Here is a 17,361-nt window from a genome sequence, read left to right on the forward strand (position 1 = left end):
ACCCTTGGGGCTTAACAAAAAAAGAATGTAATTTATAATGGATAATTGTATTATTTTAAATCTATATTGATGATTCCAAAGTGGAAAAAGTGAAGGAATAAACTTGCAAGACTAGTTTTATTAATGGGACCCAGTTTGGAGAATTGTAGTAAAAAAACTTTTGGGGCCATTTTGATGACTTAAATGACATTTTTGGGGGGTAAATGTTTCTCACTAAAGTGAAAAACCATGTGAAATTATTCTACTCTTATTAACATTTCCAATGGTGTAAGAATCACATCAATTGGAGTTCATATGGAAAAGTTATGCCTCATAGAACTTGACCTATCATGATTGACCACCATGGTTCAAGTGGATGCTAGGTTAGACCCTATTACTCATGCATATGGGGCTAGCCACATGGGAATTTGAAGAAGTCTCTAGAGGAGTCAAATTTTTAACTCTGATTAAGAGTTGAAGGAGTCAAACCTGACCCTTAGTTGGCTATCAAGCAATGTTATAACCAGTCCACTAGGAGGAAAAGAAGGTTTCATTCATTTCGATTGTAACATGTTCCATAGTAGAAAAAGACAAATGGGAGTGGGAGTGAGAGAGAATAACAAAGAGATCTAGTGTTCTATAGTATCCTATAAAGCCACAAGCCTCAAGCAACTCCATAGAGAGTGCCTTCTCCTTTGTACTTGCATTATTTCCATTCTAAAGAAAGAGAAAGCAAAGCAACCTCACCTTCTAGCTATTCTTTCTCTCGTAAGCGTTTCCGAGAGCATATCTTGTGTTCATTGGTAGTTGTTGTGTGAATATATTTTATTGCTCTTTTTTTTTTGCATTCTATTTATTACATGGATAACAAAAAAAATTAATTATTAAATTTGGAAGTTAAGGAAAATTAATCCTTATAGTATATATTTCAGTTTATTTTATCATATCTATTGTGACACACTATCTAGTGGAATATCCACAACAATTTATGGATCGTATTCATTTTTTGTTTACTCGAGGAATCAACAATTGGATCGGTCTTGTACTCGCGGGACACATTGGTCAATTCTAACCACTACCACTATAACCCCTAAGTGAACCATGATGCCCCTAACATGTGGCCACGGGTAAACTTAGGGGATTTGAACCTGGAATCTCATAGTGCATAACACTTTGTTTTCATAGTGATCACCAATTGAGTTTCCCTTAAGGGGTTATGGATCATATTCATATTAAATAAATGCTTCATATGAAATACTTGTTGGAAGTATAGGGATTAAGTTCAATTAATTCCTTCATCAAATGTGATATGGTTATTTCTTTTGAAATGTTGAAAGCCATTGATGCTACCAAGCATATTTGTATGTTCTCAGTGCCCTTCTATCAAGAATCTCCCATTCTTCATCTTTCATAGTTATTGCCTATTTTTCTATTATGGCCAATGGTAGGGAAAAATATTTGATATAGATAATATTCCATTTGAAAATCCCATAGCTGATAGTTTGGACCATTAAACTTCTCAACGCTAAAACCTTCTTCCATTATTGCTCCTACTTTAACTCTGAACCCTTCTTTCCTATGAGTTTTATGAACCAAATAAACCTTTGGCTTTGATACCATTTTCTAGGAATACGATCATGGCACAATAAATCAAAACAAATGAAAAAATAAAACATAGGATGACACAATACAAAGGTGACTCCAATATATGTGGTTCACCTAATTTAGGCCATGTCCACAAAGAAACAACCAATCATTCCTTTTATTCTATCCAACACACTGAAGGAATATAACCTACAACACATTTGTTACAACCTCCTTTTCACTATCTCATATTCTCCTCTCCCAATTACAATTCGTTCTCAATAATCCATAGCCATAATACAATGCCTTCATAAAAACAGGGTTTTCTTCTAAGGAAAAAAACCCTAACATAACTTCTAGCATTAGATCTACAATTTAATGATGAATGACCCCTATTGACTACAAAATTACAATATTTTACAATAATTTGTTTCCAAAAATGTATCTCCGGAGGCACTTCCTTGAACCCCTAACCAAGGGGGACTCTAAACAATCATTTCTAGCCCCCATCGATCCCCTAGCAATAGTAATTGGCAGGTTAACCTCCTCTCCTCCCGCCCCCTCACACCCACCTTTAGTAACTAGGATACAAACATGGATAAAAATAAGACCTTTGAATCAAGAAGATAATTAGGCTCCATAGTCAACAATATGGGGCATTTTACCTATATTTGGGGTTTTACAAGCTATACATAGGTTGTATATGCTTTGGTAGGCTACCTTACATTTCCTAGAGGTTATACATTGGTTGCTAGGTGATTACATATGTGTTGGATCAATGGTTTAATTACCTATTTCATTTATAGGTTAATTAATTGGCACTTTGAGTGTTGGTTTGCCTAAAATCCAACAGTATAAATGAAAAAAAGAGGAATACTATAAAATCATATGGGCTATAAGTGGTTCATGGCTATTACATACATCATTCTCTTTTATTCATCAAATCAATGATTTAAACCTCCACCACCATTTCCTATAATTTGGATCACATTGTCAATATAATATGGCATCCTTGGTATGGGCATAGACCCCTTTAAATGCTTAAGTAGTCTTAACTACAACTCACTCCCAAGCTTGTTAGTGTGGGAATCCCCCATGGTGACTCCAAGGACATATATATTTGTATTTAATTCTAAATTGGGCATTGTGTATTTTTTGAATTGTGCATGAAGGGTTTGTTTAAGTAATTGTTGGTAGTACTATCAACGTAGATTCATTTTAAACCCAAATCTATCAAGGACCTAGAGGGATCAAATTTCTTAAGGTGTAATTTTGTTATTATTTAATTACATGTCATGTATTATTTCCTTCATATTAAATGATAAAAAATTATACCCTCAGAAATTAGATCCATCTTGATAGTTTATGATGGATTTACGTTGTTTTTTTAGATGTTGTCATGTACATATGTAGTTATTTATTTATTTTGTTTATTTTTTTTTTTTATTGTCATGGGCATATGTAGATATATAGTTATTTATTTTTGTTGTAATAATGGGTTGTATAGCACCTTGTTACTCTCTGTGCAATCAACTATGAATATAGTCCATTTTTTAGTTCCTTTTTAACTAATAAAAACAATATTTTTTCTAGTTTCATTAGTAACTTATGAGCTTAAATAAGTCTTCATTACTTTTCTTATTAAGAATCTAAATAAGAAAACATTTTTTTCTACTTCCATGACCAACTCATAATCAAAAGTAAATCTTTATTATTATTATTATGTAAAATTGACAATATTTTCTAGTTCTAACTCAAAAACATAGATCTAAATTTACTTTAAAGATGACTTATATTTTATTTACTCTAAAGATGGCGGATTTTTTAATTTTTTTGAATGGTGTATCTTCTTATTATTATTTATAATATATAGTTATCTAACACTAACATGAAAACGCCCCCCCCATACTGGGTTTTAAAGTGCCTCTCAACATAATGATGCATCTTATTAATTGAAGTAACAGATAGATGTATGGATGGGCAAGTTTACCACTAAAGTTGTGTGTGCACATATAAGACCACAATGTGTTGTGTAGGCACTTTCAAATAATAGAGTATATATATGATTTTTGCATGGTTGAGTAGGAGTGTTATGTAGATGCAATTCAAACATAGAACTTCAATTGACAGTATGGATCGATAGAGTAATTTTTTCCTCTACTCTTGCATTATATGTGTCATAAGTAGAAGATAAACTCAACTTCAAAACAAATATGGAGTACTTATGTTAAATAGAGATATTTCTCCTTAATTGGCATTACAAAAGAGCAGTTGAGCAATGAACCAAGTATGCAATAGAGCTATCCTCTCATGCATGTGGGTGATTAATAGTTGAGAAACTTTGCACTCAAATTATAGCATCAACAAAGAATTTGCATATTGAATTAAGTGTAAGGATTTCATCCGATAGGTATTATGAAAGAAAATACATGTAAATTGTGTATAAAATGGATGTGTAAGGAATCCAATGTACCAACAATTAAAAAGAAGGAACATAAGTGTCTCGTACCAAAAATCATATCTAACAAATCTTACATAACTAATCTAATGTGAATCAATAAAGTGAAGTGAAAAAATTACCAAGTAATTTTCAAGTTTGCAATTACTCCCATGAAACATGGATGAATTTGGCAATCCTAACTTGAAAGTCACCATACATGAAGGAGATGTTTTTATGTTAAGATAGATACTCATATTAGTGGCTTGAATTATTAGTGTTGTTTTATTATTATAATTTATTGGCAAATTTTGAATTAATCTAAAACACTAAATGTTGCTACATTAAGTTAAGACACTTGCCAATATTTCCTTTGAATTACCTTAGAATTAAGAACAAAACAACAAGAGTTTCATCCAAGTATTTCTTATTCATCATTTGCAAAATTCATTACAAAAATTTATTGGGAAGTGAAAATAAAATGATTAAACCACGATTCAAATTTGAGTGAATCTAATTTATCTCCTAGTGAAAATCTCCACTACTTGGCATACATAAAGGTATACCAACTACTTTGGAAAAGGAAAATTGTGTAACAACCATGAAATAATGATGGGTATGTTAGATTTTAGAGGTACTAGCAAACATTTTAATCTATTGAACTTAAAGTATGATAGAAAAGGTTTTGATATAACACTTATTCATATCGAGGTGTGACCTATGGAAAAGGGAGCTTTGAGAAAACGACGACAATGGAGGTTCTGCGACCTCGTAGTGATACACCTCGTGGTTAGGGCTAACTTTCATGGGTGCTCCTACCTCTGATGTGCCTGACTTCAACCTATGAGCATCTTGGAAATCTATTTCATGGTCAACCCATCTTTTGTGCATGACCTAACTACCTCTGACCTCCATCCAGACGACAGGCATGGATCTAAACGTCATTGATTACACCAAGGACCCAAATCCCTATGAAGAGATATGGAATTGCCCTTGCGTCGTGTCGGGTTCCAGTTCTTTTGGTTTGAATATCTTCCCTCTATCTGCTCTGAACCCTACTCATGTCAAGCCAGGTAGTAACTCCTCCAAATCAATTCACATTTATTCATTCAGGTTGGTCTTTATTATATACATGAGGGAGAGACTGTTCACTTCATCTCCCGGTGACTATTCATATTTCTTATTATTTATTTACATCATTTACACTTATTCACCCAATCCTAATGATTAGGTGTCAACATTCCCCCCCTTAATCTGAAGGGATGTTGGTGAGTCCAAGCATCGTTCTAAATCGTTCAAGCTTTCCTCTTCCAAGCACTTTGGTGAAGATATCTGCAATTTTCTCATTAGTGGAACAATGGCAGAGATGGATTGTTTTGGCCTCAACATGATGTCGAATCAGATGATATTTAGTATTGATGTGCTTCGTTTGATCATGGAACTTTGGGTTCTTGGCCAACCTTATTGCCGAGGTATTGTCAATGATGAGTGGAGTCGATTGTTCTTGTTTTACCTGCAAATATTCAAGAATTTTCCCGAGCCACACAATTTCTTTTGTTTCTTCAGCTACTGCCACATATTTTGCTTCCGTTGTGGAATCTGCTGGAACTAATTGTTTGCATGATCTCCAGGAGACAGCTCTTGATCCAGGACTCATAGCATAACCTGAAGTAGATACCCCGGTTTCTTTGTCTCCATCAAAGTCTGAATCAAAGTATCTAATCAAGTTGAAGTCATCCACCTGTGTATACTTGATTCCAAAGTCTTGAGTTCCATTCAAGTACCTTAGAACTCTTTTTGCAGCAGACCAATGTCCCTCACAAGGCTTTTGCATAAACCTGGAGAGGATTCCAATAGTAAACAAAATGTCTGGTCTGGTAGAAGTTAGGTAGTTGAGACTTCCTACAAGTTGTCTATACTTTGTTGCATCCTCAAATTCTTTTCCTTCAATGGATGTGAGCTTTAAGTTTTGTTCCAATGGAGTAGTAAGAGGATTGAATTCTTTCATGCCAAACTTATTCAACAGATCTCCAATGTACTTCTTTTGAGAAAGGAATATGGACTTTGGATGTTGAGTTACTTCAATACCAAGATAGTAATGAACATAACCCAAATTAGTCATTTCAAAACCTTTCCTCAATTCCTTCTTGATGGATGCAATGTAGCTTTCATTGTTCCCTGTCATCAAAAGATCATCTACATATACCACAAGACATACAACTGTTTTTCCGACTTTCTTTACAAATAAAGTTGGATCATCAAGATCGTAATGTTTGAAATTGAGTTTCAGAAGATGCTTAGTTAGTTTTTCATACCAGGCTCACGGTGCTTGTTTGAGGCCATACAAGGATTTCACAAGTTTGCATACTTTATGTTCATGTCCTTTCTTAGCAAATCCTTCAGGCTAGGACATAAAAAAATTCTCTTTTAGATCTCCATTCAAGAAAGCAGTTTTTACATCCATTTGATGGACTTTCCAACCGTTCTGAGCTGCTAGGGAAAAGAGTGTCTGGATGGTAGCCCATTTTGCTATGTGGGAAAAAGTCTCCTCATAATCGACCCCTTCCTTCTATGCAAAACCTTTTGCCACAAGCCTGGCTTTGTGCTTGTCAAGTGAGCCATCAGCTTTATACTTGTTCTTGTAGACCCACTTGCAGCCAATTGGTGTGGTTCCTAATGGAGGATCAACCAGCTTCCAAGTGCCATTCTTTATCAGGGCATCATACTCCCTTTGCATCACTTCTTTCCATTCATCATGAGAAGCAGCTTCTTTGAAGGAAGTTGGTTCGAAATTTGTAGACAAATTCAATTCACAATCATAAGTAACATCCATATCAACAGCTGAATCAGAGTCATCTACATCACCTCCATTTTGCCAGTTTGAATTTCTAGCTCCTATCTTTCCAACCTCATCAAGATGAACACTTTCAAGTGTCTTTATCAGCCACTTTGGAGGACCTTTTTTAGATGGTCCAGGTTGCTCCGTTGATTGAGTTGAGACTAAACCAAGATTGAGTCTTCCAATTCTATCAACCACATCACTTAAAGCATCATCCGTTGTTGGAGTTTCATGCAAGGGAGAGAGTTCTTCAGAAGAATATTCCACATGTTGATCTAGTATAGGAATCCCCCTTCAAGATGTGGAATCTAGTTATCAAATTCTTGAAATGATTTTGCATTTGTGAATCTATCCAAGCGATCAAGTTGTCGCTCAACAACATTGTCAATTTTGGATGATTGAAGAAAGATTACATCTCTAGATACAACAAAATTTTTATTGACTTCATCATAGAGACGGTTTGCTTTGTAGGTGTTTGAATACCCTAGGAAGATACACTTATGAATTCTTGCACCAAGTTTGTTTCTATGTACCTTTGGTATCAAGGCATAACAGGTGGAACCAAATACCCCAAGATGCTTTACTGAAGGAATGTGCCCATACCACATTTCATATGGAGTCTTGTTTCTAATAGCATTAGATGGACATCTATTCTTTATATATACAGCACATAGAATTGCATCAACCCAAAACAAAAATTTTACATTTTTGAAAAACATCATGGAGTGCACCATATTTAAGATTAACCTATTCATTATTTTAGCTACACCATTCTGTTGGGGATTATAAGGTACAGTTGTTTGATGTTTGATCCCATGTTGGCAAAGATAGTTTTCAAATTCATTTGAAGTATATTTTTTTCCATTATCAGTGCGAATAGAGCCAACATGAGATTGTGCATCATTTTCAATCCATGTATGAAAGTTCTTGAATGTTTGAAAAGCATCAGATTTGTTCTTCAATAAATAAACCCAACACATTCTGGTGTAGTCATCAATAAATGTCATCATATATTTATTTACATTTGCAGAAGGAACAGGCATTAGACCACATAAATATGAATAAATGAGTTCAATTTTTCTATGTGCTCTTGAATGTGAATCATGAAAATACTATTTGCTATGCTTTCTTAGAATACAAGCATCACATTGCTTAAGTTTCCTAGGAATTGTAGGCAAACCAGCAACACCATTTTTCTTCAACAAGCAGAGGTTGTCATAGTTCAAATGTCCAAATCTAGCATGCCATAATAAACTTGATGGAAGTGTACCTTCTTCATAATGAGAGTTGTATGCGAAATGTTGTGCACGAGCAGAGGTACCTTGCAGCTTGAGAAGCCTTTCTTCTTCTATCCCCCTCATGACAAGTGAGTGGTCAGATGATTTTCTCACCTCAAGCTTGCCATCAAACATATGAATGGAATGACCTTTTTGGTGGATGTGGACCAAGGATAGCAAGTTTCTTTTAAGCTATGGGAGATATAGAACATGATTCAGGAGAAAGTCTGGAAGGCCAGGCAGTTTGAGCCTGATTGTACCAAGCCTTGATGGCTCGAGTTTTGATTGGTCTGCAAAGTATACTACTCCATCAACATTGTCAGTAAATTCTTCAAAAAAATATTTTCTATGAGTCATGTGGCAAGTCGCTCCTGAATCAAGCAACCAATCATTTTTCCAAAAAGCAAGTGAAGCATTAAATAAGTCTTCATTTACTCCAATATTACATTGTGCCACAACATAATGAGCGATTCAGGTGCTTTACCTTTTTCTGTGTCATTAGTTTTACCTTTTTGTTGGTTTCTTTTTTTGTCCCAAGGTAGCCTGCATGTAGAGGCATCATGTGATCCATTCTTTTTGCAGCGTATGCAATGCAAATATGACTTTTCTCTTTGAGAGTGTCTGCCCCCCTGCCTTTGAAATATCTTCCTCTTCCTCTTTGACCACCTCTTCCTCTGGAAGAATCTTGAGCAAGATTATTTTCTTTATGAGCAAGGCACACAACCTCTTCAGAAGATTCAGGGGCTGACCTCTTTCCAAAATATTTTTCTCTTTCAACAATTTTTTCACAAGAGAGTCAAAGGTAATATATTTGAGATTTCCATTTGCTTGCAATGACTCAAGAAAATTGGAGTAAGTAGGATAAATTGCCTTGAGAAAAGCAATAAGAGGAATATCCAAGTCAACCATGCATTATAGATTTTACTTCAGATGTAAGAGCAAGAGGATCATTATTTTGCAATTCAAGAGTGAAGAGTTTAATCATGAGTTGAACAACTTCAAGTGCAGAATGTGAGTCATAGAGTTCTTTCAACTTTTGTAAGGCTTCGAAAGTAGTTGAAAATGGTGAAATATGATGACTCACCTCTTCACTTACAGATGCTGCAATTAATGCATAGGATTTGCTATTCTTATTTTCCCAAATGGCGAACTCTTTGTCTGAGGTAGACTGTTCTGGCTCTTTGTCTCCATCTCCAATACACACTCCTTTCCACAACTCATTGAAATTGAGGGTGTGTTTTTATCATCCGAGACCACTAAGGATAGTTCTCCTTGCCAGTGAGAACTATTCCTACAATAGATATGATTGAATGCATACTGTAAAAAAATACTTCTGCTTTTGATGGAAAAAAATTCACTTTAGTATCAATATTCTGAATTCTTATGAAAACCAAGAAACAAGCTACACAAATATTTTAATGCTTCTTTTGGAAAACAATGAATAATATCATGTCAGACAACCAAGTTCCAATCCATTTGGAGCACAACCAACATTTAGGCAGACCAACACTGCAACAAATAATGATCCATTTATCCTATCAACTTTCTGATTACCCTCTACCATTAACTGAATTCCATTTTATGTGCAGATTAGCAGTTCAATGTTTGGCGCCACTTTTTTTTTTTGTTCTTTACCACATAGAATTATACACTAACAACTTTCTAATATGTATTAAAACATATTGCAAAAACAGCGAGAGTCGATTGCTTGAGAATTTTAAAACAAAATACTATTACGCTGCACTACTGTTCTTCATTCCTATGTGGAAGCACCCTCTCGGCTGAAGCAATTGGAATATTACCACAGTTCAACGACAGTTCAACGTAGCTCTGGGAATAAACACACTTCAACTTAGCTCTTGGAATATACGTAGCTCCGAGAATAAACACACTTCAATGCAAATCCTAGAATATACACAGCTTTGGGAATAAACACACTTCAATGCAGCTCCACATAGGCAGACTGGCTAGTGAAGCTCTGGCAGCTTTTTTTTTTTTCCGAAAAGTGTCATGCGCCTTAGAGAGTCGGGGAATGCGTGAGGCTGGCTTCACAGAGAAGCAATGGAACAAATTTCTAATTGAAAATGGGTCCAGCGTTTACACCAAGTCTCAGCGTTCACACACCAGCGTGGGTTCATATCCTGCTCTCAACACAACATATGTTGGAGCAGAAACGTTCTGGTCCGAAACTACGTGGGTTCATATCCCACTCTCAACATAGATTCCCAAGGGCACAAACTTGACAGGGGGCACAGATTTGACAGAGGGTGCAGATTTGAAAAACACATATGACAGCGGGTTAGCAACAGATTTTAAAAACGCAGACAATATTAAAAACGTATATGACACTGCCTGGAGCAGGCCTCAGGAAACCAGGCAGAATATAGGCAAGAAACTAACACTAGGAGTTACACAAAAACTAATTTCGGGAGCTGGCTCTGATACCATGTCAAGCTAGGCAGTAAATCCTCCAAATCAATTCACATTTATTCATTCAGGTTGGTATTTGTTATATACATGAGGGAGAGACTATTCATTTCATCTCCCGGTGACTATTCATATTTCTTATTATTTATTTACATCACTTACACTTATTCACCCAATCCTGATGATTAGGTGTCAACAGCTCAAAACCGTCCTGGGCCATCTGTACCTCACCTGCCGCCCTTTGTTGATCTTGACACCGCATCCCATTTAGACTGCCCCCTGCTATCCCTAGCAACCCTAAACCTCATTGGGACCTGGCTTTGCCCATCTCCCTCTTTCGATTTGTCACTACCTAACCCTCCACACTCTTCTGCCCCATCTGACACCCCCATCTTCTCAGGCCTCTCACAACCTGGGTCATCTACCCCCTATTTCTCCTCTTCGGTTGGATGCTCTATCCCTAACCCTAACCTCCCCCCTCTTAGATTCCCCATCCCTTTAGGTTGTTTTAGCATGCCTATACCAAACCCTAAATCTACTCCCCCTACTCCGCAGACGGTTAACCAAGGTTTCTGGGGTCCTTTCTGTGACTACCCGATGGCTCGCAAGTCCGATAAGGTTAAGAAGGGTAGGTGTTTGAAGGCTATTGACAAGGACATTAATCTATCCCTGGGGGAGGACCTTTCGATGGGTGAAGTGGTGGACACAACTAACAGAGTCCTGGTGGGACGCGTTTCAGGGCGGAACTACTCAGCTGAGTGAATTTGTCTTTGGACCATGGAGATTTGGGGTTCACTACTCAAGGAACTACCCTCCATCCAGGTCCTCACGCAGGGGTGGTTCACTCTCCGATTCCACAGGGAGGAGTACACTGACTTGATCTTATCAAGGTATTAGCACATTGAATATGTGTCGGTCCTGCTGAAAAGATAGGATCCTTTATTCGACCTTGATAGGGAAAAACTCGATGTTAGGCCAATCTTGGTGCGCTTACCAAGGCTTCCTGTGCAATTTTGGTCTTTGGATGTCTTCAAGCACATCAGTAATGCATTGGGAACCTATTTGGAGCATGACTAGTCCTATGAAACAATCGACATTATGACCATGGCTCGCATTCTGGTACACTTGGATACACGAAGGTCTGGAGGAGAAGATAACCCTCCATTGGAGGCACTGCTCGCGCAGACAAAACCTGGATTATGAAGGCTTTCCCTTCAGGTGCAGAAGATGACACAAGGTGGGGCATATATACAAATATTGCCCGCTTATCTTTCCATCCTCTCCTCTTACATCCAAAGGCAAGAATCATCGACAGACTGAAGACTCGATAGTGGATGAGCAGCCCTCAGGTTTGGATAGTCCAATGGCAATGACTGGGGACATAGTTCGACCATTGTGCTCTACCCAAGTTCCGCCTATCTCCTCGCCCATGACTAGATCTCGGTCTACTGCGGCAGCTACTCCATCTACGAGTATTAATTCTTTCCCCTTTTCCTATGCTATGAATATTAGTCATTTTATTTTTTCACTGGCAACTACTGCATCCATTCCTTGCATGGTCACCACACCCATCACTTGTGCACTCGACCCTCCACTATCCATTTTCTCCACTACAACACTAGTTGTACACACTCCTGGGTTTCGCGACCCCCCTGTTTCCCATCTGCTTCAGGATCTCATTCTTACAACCTCCATCCCCACCTCCAGGCTCCTCTCGGTCCTCTAGGATTCAGAATCACATCCTCTACTGTTGACCCCAAACCATCCTGGGGGAGGCCCTTCAAAATATCCAAAGCCATCAATGTTGCAGGGGCTAATGTAGCCCAGGGTAGATAGAAAACTATCGAACGGGTACTTAGAGCACAGGACACCCTTGGAAGTGTTCCCCCATGAAGTGCATCTCTTTTAACTGCAGGGGTTTTCCTAGCCCCACCAAAAAATTATCTCTTAAGAGGATTTTTGGATGTGAGCCCTTTGATATCATTTTTCTATAGGAGACCCTTGGTATGGTTGAGCAGATTGTTAGAACCCTATAAAACATGATACCTGGATGGAGTTTTCAAGCTTTGGATGTCGTTGTGTGATCAGGGGGAATAGCTCTTGGGGTTAACACCCATACCATCAAGATTATCTCTTCCTGGGGTGGTCATGGGTTCCTGGGCATGGATATCTTCTCTGTTGAATTGGGTAAGAATCTCTGCATTATGAATATATATGCCCCCAGTCATAGCAGATTGGACTTCTAGCATAAGTTACTTGAGAACCCCCTGATATACCACTCTATTATAATGGGCGTAGACCTAAATTACACCATTGGTCATGAAGAATCCTGGGGACATCATTCATATTTGGATCCACGCTCAGATCAGCTGGGATTTCGTTTGGAGCAACACCACCTTATTGATATCCCCATGAACAAAAAGAGGCCTACTTGGCACAACAGAAGGACAGGAGATGCAACACTAGGGAGGATATTGGATCAGTTTCTCATTCATGAAGACTTGATAGCAACCCTCACAAATTACAGACAGTGGGTGGGCTCAAGAGGGATTTCGGACCATACCCCTATTGATCTAGAATTGGTTGGCTCCACAAAAATGCTCAGGGCTCCCCTTAAGTTTAACTCGACCTGGTTAAAGGACCCTAAATATCTCAGTTTGGTTTCAGATTATTGGAGAGATCATCCCCTAAAAAATGAGCAAGGTATGGCTGAAGGCTTTTTCCGTAATCTGGTAAACCTTAAAAGACTTTCTATTGACTGGGAAAAAGGGAAAAAGGCCAAGGAGGATCAGACCCTTAGTGATATTGAAAGTCAGTTGGATTCACTAACAGACGACCAAGGCAAAGGGTATACCTCCATTGAAGCTAAACTACACTTAACATGATTGTAAGCCCAGAAATCCAAGATTCTGTTGGATCGGGAAGAGACATGGAGGCTCCGGAGCAGAGTGATTTGGCTACAAGCTGGGATGTCAACACCAAGTTCTTTCATCAATTTGTCAATGGGAGAAGGGCCTGCAATACTATTTGGCAGATGCCCATGGAATAGGGACAGACAACCAATACCTAAAATCAACTGGCGCAGATGGGAAACACATACTTCAAGCACCTATTCGAAGCTCCACCTCATACAACACTAGCAGACATTATTTATATTACGGGGCATTTCCCTATATTTTCGGAGCCTGACTCCAAGGAGGACCATATCAAACCAGTTACCATGGGGGAACTGGAAGGTACCTTGAAGTGTTTCAAGAAAGACAAAATTCTGGGGCCAGACGGATGGTCTGTGGAATTCTATCTAACCTTTTTAGACATTGTTGACCTGGACCTACTCAAGGTGATTGAGGAGTGTCGTTCATCTGGTAGAATGTATGAAGCCATAAACTCCACCTATATTGCACTGATTCCCAAGACGGACTCCCCTCTATCTTTTAGTGACTTCCGACCCATCTCCCTCTGCAATTGCCTTTATAAGATTATTGCCAAGATTATTTCTAATCATATCAAGCCGATCCTATCAGACAATATATTCTTTGAACAATTTTCCTTTCTTCATAATTGTCAAATACATGAGGCCATTGGCACAACCATAGAGGCCCTCTATTCCATCAAACAGAAGAATCTGAAAGGTGACATCCTTAAAATATACCTCTCAAAGACTTTTGATAGAGTCAGTTGGCTTTTCATAAGGATGATTCTTACTCATCTGGGCTTCCCTATTTCTTTCATTAGATGCATCATGTGTTGTATTACATCTGTCTCTTTCGGTGCTCTAATTAATGGATCGAACTCCAATTTTTTCCATGCGGAATGGGGTATCAGATAGGGATGCCCTCTATCCCCATTGATTTTCCTAATTTTTATGGAAGGATTAAGCAAGTTGATCTCATCAGAAAAAAGATTTGGGAGGCTTAAGGGACTCAAGATCACGGATCAATACACTCTTGCACACTTTCTTTTTGTGGATGATATTCTGATTTTCCTCAATGGAGGCGTTCAAGACAATAACACTACCTCTGAGGTGCTGCACTTATTCTTCTCTGCCACTGGGATGGAAATTAACTATCCCAAATCAACCATCACCCTATCTGCTTGCTCCCCATAGCAATCCTATCATGAACATCTCAAATCCCTTTCCAAAGAATACAGTTGGAGGATGGATTGAAATACCTAGGCTTCAGGATTAAATCTCATGGATAAAAAATTGTTGAGTGGACTTGGTTAGTCGCCAAGGTTGAAAGAAGATTGAACAATTGGATCCATCAGTAACTATCTAGAGCAAGATGGCTGGTGCTTATAAAATCATTCCTAGAAGCCATACCGTCTTTTGGATATCTCTTGCATGGATACCTCAAGGTATCTTATCCCAGATACAAAGATTATGCTGCCATTTCTTATGGAGGGGGCACAAGGAAGGGAAACCTTTTGCTTGGGTTAAATGGAGCAGAATTGTAGCCCCCAAAAAATGGGGGGTTGGGACCTCAAATCTGTCTCTTCTTTTGCTCAGGCACTTGCGGCCAAATTAGGATGACTTCTCCTCAAAACACAAAATCCTATGGACAGATGTGGTCACCTACAAATACATATGGCCTTGTACTATTATGGATTGGATTCGGCTACCTACTTGGAACAAGCATGGTATATCAATGATCTAGAAAGCTGTCTTACACACCCTTCCCATTATAAGAAGTGGTCTTCTTGGCGTATTTGTAATGGTCTGGCCGTCTGCGTGGGCGATGACCCATGGATTGGTTGTGGCATTCTATATAATTGCCCTCCTGGTCTGATAGACTTCCTAAATCGCAGAGGTGTGGTATCCATTACACAGATTGGGGACCGTTTGAATACATCTATCTTTCAACAAGCTTGGCTATCTGTTGAAGATATTGACATACCGAATCAGTGGTGTATGGCATGGAGGAAATACATTAATGCCTTAAAGGAATCTCATGTGAGGCTCAGGGACGATGAGGATGAACTGATATGGGCTCCTACGGTGAAGGGGGCTTATTCACCAAAAGACGGTTATCCTATCATACATGCTGCCCATAAGCCCATCTCATTCGAAAGCTGGTGGTGTTTGTTATGGATGCTGAAAGGCCCGCCATGCACTCGTCTTCTGATGTGGAACATAATCATGGAAAAGACTCCATCTGGAATAAATCTTAGAAAACGCTCCTTCCAGGGTCCATCCTAGTGTGTACTATGTCGCAGGGAGGAGGAATCAAACTATCACCTGTTCCTATCTTGCACCATCACTAAACAACTCTGGGAACAAGTGCAGCAAATGCTAAATATAAATCAACTATGGGAAGGAAATAGTATATCGAATGCATGGAACAACTAGTGGATCGTTGCTCCTAAAATGAAATCCCACAATCTCCCATTAATTATGTGCTGACATATATGGATCTGCATGGGCAAAATCATTTTTCACAACAAACAAATTCAATGGCCTCTCATTATCCTGAAAATCTGCAACAGCTATAATGAAATTCTGGATGATGAACTGATTGCCTCGATTCGTACAATCATCCCGGAGGTCATTAACCGAGCTCACCCATGGGCCTATTTTGAAGGCTCGGCACAAGAATAGAGGTGGGGAGGAGGCATTTTATTACACTTATCTGAACACATATCTTTAGTATATGTATGGGCTTGGGGGCTGGCACAAACAACTTTGTTGAGCTCCTTACACTTCGACATATTTTATACTTTGCATTAAACAAAAACTGTCGACAAATACAAATTTTTGGGGACTCTAAGATTGTCATAAATTGGTTCAATTGCATTACTACATGCCATGTTCACACACTCAGGAACATATTGGATGATGCATTGTTTTAAAAACTCATTTTGATCAGATCTCATGTTCTCATATTTACAGGGAGCGCAACCAACTTGTGAATCATCTTTCTAAAGAGGCAACGCACCATCCCAAAGGGGAATGGATGATTCGTGAGGAAAGATAGGAGCATACCTATCAGTTCTACCATAAGCCATATATTGATAAGGACTTGCAAAGGGCTGACAAGCCCTACCTTATTTAGTTTTTATCTTATGACAAATAACAATGACTCACTAATGGTGATTTTTTTAAATCAATTTTTGAAATATTTGTAAATATATGTATATGCATACAACCATATGACAGTATACCCACTTCTGGGTTTTTTGTATAGACTATTACAGCCTTTCTGCTTACAAATGACTTCGGTCACTTGATTCTACATATGTCAATGGTGTCCACAACATGTAATTTTCCTCTATAATGAAAATTATGATTTTTTCCCTGGGAAAAAAAAGATAGAAAAGGTTTTAGGCTAGGCATGCCAAAATCCAACACTACTTTATATAATGTGTAGCCACATAATCATATACAGTTTCACTTATTGTTGTTGATGAACTAATCTAAAAACTAAATGTTGCTACATTAGGTTAAGACACCTGCCAATAATTCCTTTGAATTACCTTAGAATTAAGAACAAAACAACAAGAGCTTCATGCAAGTATTTCTTATTCATCATTTGCAAAATTCATTACCAGAATTTATTGGGAAGTGAAAATAAAAGAATTAAACCATGATTCAAATATCATTGAATCTAATTTATCTCATAATGAAAATCTCCACTACTCAGCGTACAGAAAGGTATGACACACTACTTTGGAAAAGGAAAAATGTATAACATCCATGAAATAATGATGGCTATGTTAGATTTTCGACTTACTAGCAAACATTCCAATCTATTGAACATAAAGTATGATAAAAATGATTTTAGGCTAGGCATGCCAAAATCCAACAGTACTTTATATAA

The sequence above is a fragment of the Pinus tabuliformis genome, chromosome J, assembly GCF_031772625.1.
Source record: "Pinus tabuliformis cultivar Carrire ecotype Pingquan chromosome J, CPIR1, whole genome shotgun sequence".
Lineage (NCBI taxonomy): Eukaryota > Viridiplantae > Streptophyta > Pinopsida > Pinales > Pinaceae > Pinus > Pinus tabuliformis.